The sequence below is a fragment of the Balaenoptera borealis genome (genome assembly GCF_965194805.1).
Source record: "Balaenoptera borealis genome assembly, chromosome: 1".
Classification (NCBI taxonomy): domain Eukaryota; kingdom Metazoa; phylum Chordata; class Mammalia; order Artiodactyla; family Balaenopteridae; genus Balaenoptera; species Balaenoptera borealis.
The window spans coordinates 91,220,335-91,228,476 of NC_138860.1; positions in this window are offsets into that span (position 1 = coordinate 91,220,335).

Genomic DNA, 8,142 nt, shown 5'->3' on the forward strand with positions numbered 1-8,142 from the left:
ATCTATTTGATTGTGATTGACTCAATGTAATCCTTTTAAAAATAATACTTATTAATATACATTAGGACACACTTTGGAAAACTCGGGCCTGGAGTAATTACAAAAGAATGGAAGTCATGAATAGAAAAACGTACATGAATGTAGGAGCCCAGGGCAGCATGAAGGCTGAGCAAAGGCTCAGGAGGGAGAGGGCGGGCAGATATTTTCCTTCCCGGACTGCCTGCCCAACTTTGATATCCAAAGTCATCATATTTTTGAGCCCTTCCCCTGCTGCAGTGATTCTTCCTGACCGACCTCTGCTTTTTTTCTCCCTCATAAACATGTAGGGAGGATTCACGAACTGACAGCAATGGCTCACCCCATATTCCTCAAATGACAGATACTAAATAAACATGGGTATTATTTTGACTGCTCTCTCATTATAATTATTAGTTAGTTCATCTTTTCAGGATGTTATTATCCCAGTTCATAAGTGTTCACCTAATTTGCTTGCAACTAGGAGGTGAGTTAAGCTAATCTGGGGGCAGGGAGGAGGCTGGCCCTGGCTGTGGTGCCCCGGGGAGCACCTCCCACGTGCTCTATAAAGAACGTGGGCACATGGCCAGCTTGGAATATGTTGTTCTCCAGGGACCAGAGCCAGATGTCCAAGACAGAGACTGGAATTGTCGGACAGGGTAGATTCAAGTAGCAGACAGTGAGACAGAGGCTTGGCTAGGACTAAATCCTCCGTGATTCTACTCCCTACCCACCCCCCCCCCCCCCCACTGTCCCACTGTCTGGAATTCTTCCCACCAGAGAGCCTTTAACGGGGTTGTCTGTCATTCACATGCTGCCTAGTAGACATCGGCGTGACGTACTCTCAGTGGAGCCACTAGGCATTTTGACATCACCTAGCCCCTCTGGTCATCTAGCAGGTGTTAGGTGTGGGTAGGAATTATCTGATATTCCAGGGAAGTGGAAGATGAGAGTTGAAAGGTAGGGTGATGCCCGCCTGTGAGAGCACAGAGTTTATTTAAAGTTGTTAATTGTAGTGTGGTGGGATTTAAATGACATTAAATGGGACACGGACAGTTCTGTGCCCTGCAGTGGAAGGCACTGCCCAGAGTGAGCATGCTCACAGAGGAAACTCTTGGCCTCTCAGGGACCTTGCTACAAACATATAATTACCAGGAAAGGAAGGAACAAGGTTATTTGATTTCTCACCATGTGAGTGAAAACAAAGACTTTGACTTCGGCTCCCTGAAAGAGCAAACACGGAGAAGCTTAGAAGAGGTCACGTCATCTTTCAGATCCTCACGTCTCATTTGTCATCTATGAAAAAGTCAGATAATCTTTATAATATCTTCTGAGAGCTCTGAGAACAGTGGGAGAGGGAAGGGGCCTGAACGTTGCTATTTCTCTTCGGCTGTGCAGTAGATGGGAAAAGGATGAATTTGGAACCAGAGGGTCCTGATTTGACTTTCCTTTCCAAAATTATTGTGTGTGATCCTATGCCAGTCACTTAATTTTTCTTGTTAAGTAAGGGCAATAAATGGACCTCCCAGAACCACCTTGAGGATCAAAAGTGACAAGGTACAAGAGGTGGTCATGATAGTGACACTGACGGCAGCACATAGCTCTCTTGCAATACCTGACATGTCTAAATCTTTCATTGAGAAGCTGCCTTGCCCATTGGAGAAATATAACTTTTAAAAATAACCAAGACCCATACACCCATTAAAATATGCAGAAATATTAAAAAGCAATGGTCCTTTATGTCCAATCGTTCATTTCCCTTCAGGTTCAGCTTCCAGAGAGTCTGTCTGTATTAGGGATGTAGCCCGACATTTTGGATCTCTTGGCCAACAATTTATGTCAATTCTGGGGTTGGCCTTCTTATGGGATCACCTCACAATCCCACAGCCTCATAATCATGGCCTCCAATGTTGGGTTCCTCCCATGTGCCAGTACACTTCTACAAGTTCTGCGTACATTATTGATTAATTAAACAAATTTTTACTGATCATCTACTTTGTACCTGGCACCATAGATCCTAGGATTATAGTCAGGTACAAGGTATAGGGCCCACCATCATTTAGAGTACAGACTAGAAGGGGAGACGGATAGATAAACACACAGTTACAATACTGTATGCTAAGTGCCACCACAGGCCAGTTGTAGAATGCTTTGGAATCAACTTCTAACCCAGTCATGGTGGTGGTGATTCGTGGTGGGTCATTCCAGAGATTTCCTGGAGGAGGTGGTTTCTGAGTGGGAGTTAGCCAAGCAAGGAGAAGTGAGGAGAATATTCAGGCAAAGGGCAAGACCTACGGGGTGGGTGAGGGGGTGGGAATGGGAAGAGGAAGAGGAAGGCAGAGTGGTAGCTGCAGAGATGAGCATGAGCTGGATTTAATCTCTTCAACAACTGAATAAGGTGGGTTCTATCTTCCCACTTTGCAGCTGAGTAAATCAAGGCATAGAGTGACATGAGAAAGTGAATGGGGATGTTTGGGAGAATGATTAGAAGATGGCAAAACCAGCAGATGAAATCATATCCTTTTTTTTTAATTGGGGTATAATTGTTTTACAATGTTGTGTCAGTTTCTACTGTACAGCGAAGTGAATCAGCTCTATGGATATATATATATATATATCCCCTCTTTTTTGGATTTCCTTCCCATTTAGGTCACCACTCAAATCATTTTTGAGAATGATTTTCAAATGGCAAGAAAAGATGATGAGGTCAGGATCCACTGCTTAATGGTCGGACTCTGCTGGGTCCATGGTGCCCCTTACTGATACTTTTCTCCCAGGGATCGTCAATCTTACTGCTTATCCATTATCACAACTGTTTAGTACAATATAAGCAAAGGGAATAAAAAATAGAGTCTAGATCTATCTGCCTCCAAAGTCTATGCCCTTTTCTAGTCTAGAAAAAAATTATTTTATTTTTGATACTATGATTAAGCATGTGGAGCAGCTGGGGAAGTCAGGTGGCTAGGCTGGTGCAAGGTGGATCTTACGAGGCAACTTCCCCTTACGGCCAAGGTCTTGGTAGCTGCACTTTATCAAGAGCCCACAAGCCCAGCTTCCCAGGAGTCTCAGTGACAAAACCCCAAATGTCAGGTTCCGCTGTCTTTCTTTGAAAGCCTTTAGAAGTAAAACTCTGAAGTGTTAGCAGAGAGGAATATTGGTATGAGAAAGAAGTGTTTTGACATTACAACGCTATCAAGATCTTGGTTCTTTTGAAACGCTGGAAGAATTTATTTCCCCTTAAAGAGTTCCCCCGAAACTTCTGTGCTTAAACTGTAGGAAAAGACTAAAACCTTGAAAGCTTTTGAATATGACCAAAACTTTGAAAAATAGATAAATCTGGCTGTTTTCCCATATTCTAGGTTGACATTTCTCATAGGCAAAATACTATGAAACGCTCGACTTTTGTAGATTCAGCAAATAAGTAATGATACTTTCACTAATAATGACCCCAAAATATTCCGTTTATTCTAATAAGTGTGTTATCTGAATGTAAATGCTAATTTTCTGAGGCAGAAAGTGTGGGACCTACAAGAGAATCTGTTTAATACGTGTAGAGGATCCTGCTAGCTTCCCAGTTTTCTACCCTTAAGGCAAAATTGTAAAGAAGCGAGGCACAGGATGGTGGCTTTCATCAGCATTCCCAAAAGGTGTTGAATTGTGAAGGAAGTGCTCAGTTTATCTGGGGCTCCTGGTGCTGTTCACCTGGATCCCCCAAACTGAGGCTGTTCTCCAATCATCACCTCGGGCACCTTGTGAACAGCCTGTGGAGTTATGAATAACATGTCTGCTAACTTAAAGGAAGAAAAACAAGTTATGGGTAACTTCAAGCACACATTCACTGGGTCCTGGCTCTTCCTGTGGGAGTTCTACAGAAAGTACAAACCATTGACCTAGGAAATTGTTGCAAGTTAACAACTTTGTGGGAGCATCTAACTGAAAGATGCCTGTTCACCCACCGTCTCAAAGAGAGTTAGGTCAAACCTAGAAAAACTAGAGCAATGCTTTCTTTTTAAAAATATGTTCTCCTTATTTGTTTTACAAAAGTAATGTGGAATTAGTGGGGAGAATTTGGAAAATACAGAAAAGCACAAAAGAAAAAATGTCTAAATCTATATCATCCTGAACCCGGAAATAACCACCTTCAATGTATCCTTCCAGTCTTTTTTCTCTGTATTTAGATATAATAAATGGTAGCATACAGTTCATATTATTTTAGAAACTACTTTCTACTTACCAATTTTGTGAACATTTCTCATATAAGTAAACATTCTTTTATGATGTGATTCTTTACAACTGCATAGTATTGCCTCTCATGATGAACCTTAATTTACTCACTCAGTTCCCGATTCTTGGACATGTAGGTGCTTCCAGTTATTTGACCACAACTATTATGTTAATTTCAATCAATGCTATAGTTAACATCCTTGGAAATGCATCCTGTTGGTTCTTTAGAATGAACTCCTAGAAGTAGAATAACTGGATCAAGACTCACTATGCACATTGAAACCTGCTGATGCATGTGGCCAAACTGTCCTCCTATCTCCACCCTAAAGTTTGCTCCAACTCACACTTCTACCAGCCAGCTAGAATCCCCAAAATAATAATTTCTACATAAGCCTTTCTCCAGGACCAGAACTAACACTGCCAACATTCTGAAAAAGAAAATGGCAAATTTTGTATCCAATGTTCCCACTTTCCCCCATTATTGAGATTTTCTTTCTTATGTCTTAGCCTCCTCTTTCTTAATTTACCATCCAAACCTACTGTCAGTAAAGTAACTAAGACATTCATTTACACCCAGGTAATAATAACTAATGAGATAAAATATTACACTATACATCTTAATCACAAACAAAACCAAAGAAATACATTTCTTATAAGGTTTCACTTCATTATCAAGCTAAAGATGAGTTATTGTGAGGTGGAGAAAGCCCCAGAGGTAGTAAAACAGAGGCCAGGTGTTTTGGGGTTTTGTTCTTGTTTGTTTTGGTTTATTGAAGTATAGTTGATTTACAATGTGTTAGTTTCTAGTATACAGCAAAGTGATTCGGTCATATACATATTTCAGATTCGTTTCCATTATAATTTATTACTGTATTCTTACTCCTAAAGCTGTTCTTTGGCAAGTCTCCCTTTTACGGAGAGAAAAATGAAGTTCACAGCCTCTTCTTTCTCTGCCCAACTCCTCAGAAAAATCTTGGTGTTTTCTGCTAAGTCTCCTCACCCTCCCACTCGTAAGTATGAATTCAATGGAGTAAGCCATGCAGAGAGGACTTTCCTGGTGGCGCAGTGGTTAAGAATCTGCCTGTCAATGCAGGGGACATGGGTTTGAGCCCTGGTCGGGGAAGATCCCACATGCCATGGAGCAACTAAGCCCGTGTGCCACAACTGCTGAGCCTGTGCTCTAGAGCCCACGAGTCACAACTACTGAGCCCACACGCCACAGCTTCTGAAGCCTGCGCGCCTAGAGCCTGTGCTCCACAACAAGAGAAGCCACCGCAATGAGAAGCCTGTGCACCGCAATGAAGAGTAGCCCCGACCCGCTGCAACTAGAGAAAGCCTGCACACAGCAACGAAGACCCAATGCAGCCAAAAATAATTAAATAAATAAATTAACTAATTAATTTTAAAAAAAACGAATAAAAAAAACCATGCAGAGAAGTCTGAAAAGGGTATAAGAGAAGGGAAGAGGATAGTGCTGAGAATAGATTTGAGGCCAGGAGGGAGAAGAGACAGGGAGTGGATTTCAGAGAGAGTTTGGGGAAATTTTTGAGAAGGGAAATTTCTGTTCTAATAAGAACAGAAGTTGGGAAAGAGGATTTTTTTTTTTTTTTTTTTTTAGTTTTTCTGTGCATTATCCATGTAATACCTTCGGATGCTTTCCTAGATGTCCATTGGTTTCAGTCAAACTTTTCTATCGGATTGATATTTCTTTGACTGTAACATTGTCAAAAACCAAACCACGAGATGTTTGGGCTTTATATAGGTTACAATAGGAGCATGTCTCTGGAGCTTGACAATATTTATGTATACTAATTAAGAGCTGATTTCTAAATGTATATTTATATTTAGTAGCTAATTTTAATTGTTTCCTTAAAATCTTCCCCGAAGTGTAATTTAAGTAGACATAACCCTGAAATAAAAATATGGGCTGCCATTCATTTGGGCTGCCTCATGGACATATTTTGGTTCATAGAAGAGTATGTGCCAAAACCAGTCAGCTCAGTTTGGCATTTATCAAATGCCCAGGATGAGTCAGGCACTATGTCTGACACTTAGGGGAATATATGTGACTTGATATATTGATCCAACATGACCAGTAGGTTATAATCAAAGCACAGTTTAATTTTTCTCTCCCTCTGACCTTTTAAAGTGCACTCAGTAGGGAAATACATGCTGAAACTTCTGAAGCCTCTGATGAAAACTTGTCCTCTCCATCAGCTGCCTGATGTCCCCTCAGCACCTGGTTCCCCAAAGGTCCACCTCACACATGACTCTCAATGCTCAGGTCCCCTCTCCCAGGTATTCCTATTGGTGGGAACTCATCATGGCTCTAGGATATCTGGCCTGTTGGACAAACTCACCTATTCCTTGCCTTGTAAAATAGTACTGACCTCCAAATGCATATTCTCCCATTCTCTCTCTCTCTCATTGACCTGTTCTAGACCACATTAAATTTCACAAGTATGACTTTGGCTGTACTCCATGGTGTACCCACCACACCCCAGCTTTGTGCTTTGTATTTGTGCATTGAGGAGGGGAAGGAGGATGTCCTCATAGCAGAGAAAAAAATTTTTTTCTCCTAAGAAATAGCATCACAAATCTCTCTCTACTTTGATTCCTTTTTATAGCCCTTCATCTGACTGAGGTGGCTAAGAATCATGAAACTCGTTGTCAAAGATTCCCTTTTTTAAACTCAACAGAGTGACGTGCTGTCTCACTTTTGTGTGCAGCGTCTATTGTATCTCGAATCTCGGTTGAAACTTTAAATTTAACGTCCTATTATTACACAAAAACAAAAGGATACAGTTCCTGTTCTTGAGAAATTGAGAGGAGATTAAAGAAGACACAAATGTATAAACAGATCATTTCAATACAATGTGACAAGCGTCCGACAGAGAAATGTGCAGGGGACAGTGAGGGCAAGGAGACAGCTTCTGATACACATCGCCACTATTTTCCCTCAAACGTTACCTGGAGGAAGGCCACACACAAAAGAATAAGGAGTCTGTGTAGCTTGCAAGTGAGCTGAAAGAATGTGGTGTCTTCTTGGGAACTTCATGCTTCAGAACAAATGCTATTGCTTTATCCCCAGTTACTCAGTGCCTGGAGGAATGATTAAATTATGGGTTTGGGATAATACTGTATAATTGGTTAAAGTGGATAGAAAAAGGACCCTTTTTTAAGGATTGGAAAGGAAGCCCAGAAATCTTGGCAGACAAATGTGAAAATAGTCATGCTCTCTGAATCTTCCTTAAGATGTTGTAGAAACAGGGCTAGTTCTGGGGCCTGGACCACTCACATGTGTCTCACTCCTGTGCTCTTGGCTCCACACATCAGTGACCATATAGAGGACATCTGGACAAGCACTGCCCCAGACATTAGAAGTGGAGAGGGGGCATGAGGGACCCATCCACTATACCTACCTTTTCTCTCTCTTCATTCTCTCTCCTACCAATTCTTTCTTTTTTCTTTTTCTTTTTTTTAATTTATTTATTTATTTATTTATTTTAGGCTGTGTTGGGTCTTCGTTTCTGTGCGAGGGCTTTCTCTAGTTGCGGAGAGCAGGGGCTACTCTTCATTGCAGTGCGCGGGCCTCTCACTGTCGCGGCCTCTCATTGCGGAGCACAGGCTCCAGACGCGCAGTCTCAGTAGTTGTGGCTCACGGGCCTAGTTGCTCCGCGGCATGTGGGATCCTCCCAGACCAGGGCTCGAACCCGTGCCCCCTGCGCTGGCAGGCGGATTCTCAACCACTGCGCCACCAGGGAAGCTCCCAATTCTTTCTTTTCCTTTGGAATGAATAGTTCATTGCACTTTCCCAGCCCCCTGTTGCAACATAAAATATAGCATTATAAAATTGCTTGGAAAATAGCAGTAAAATCTATCAATGAGCTGCTCCTCTAATGC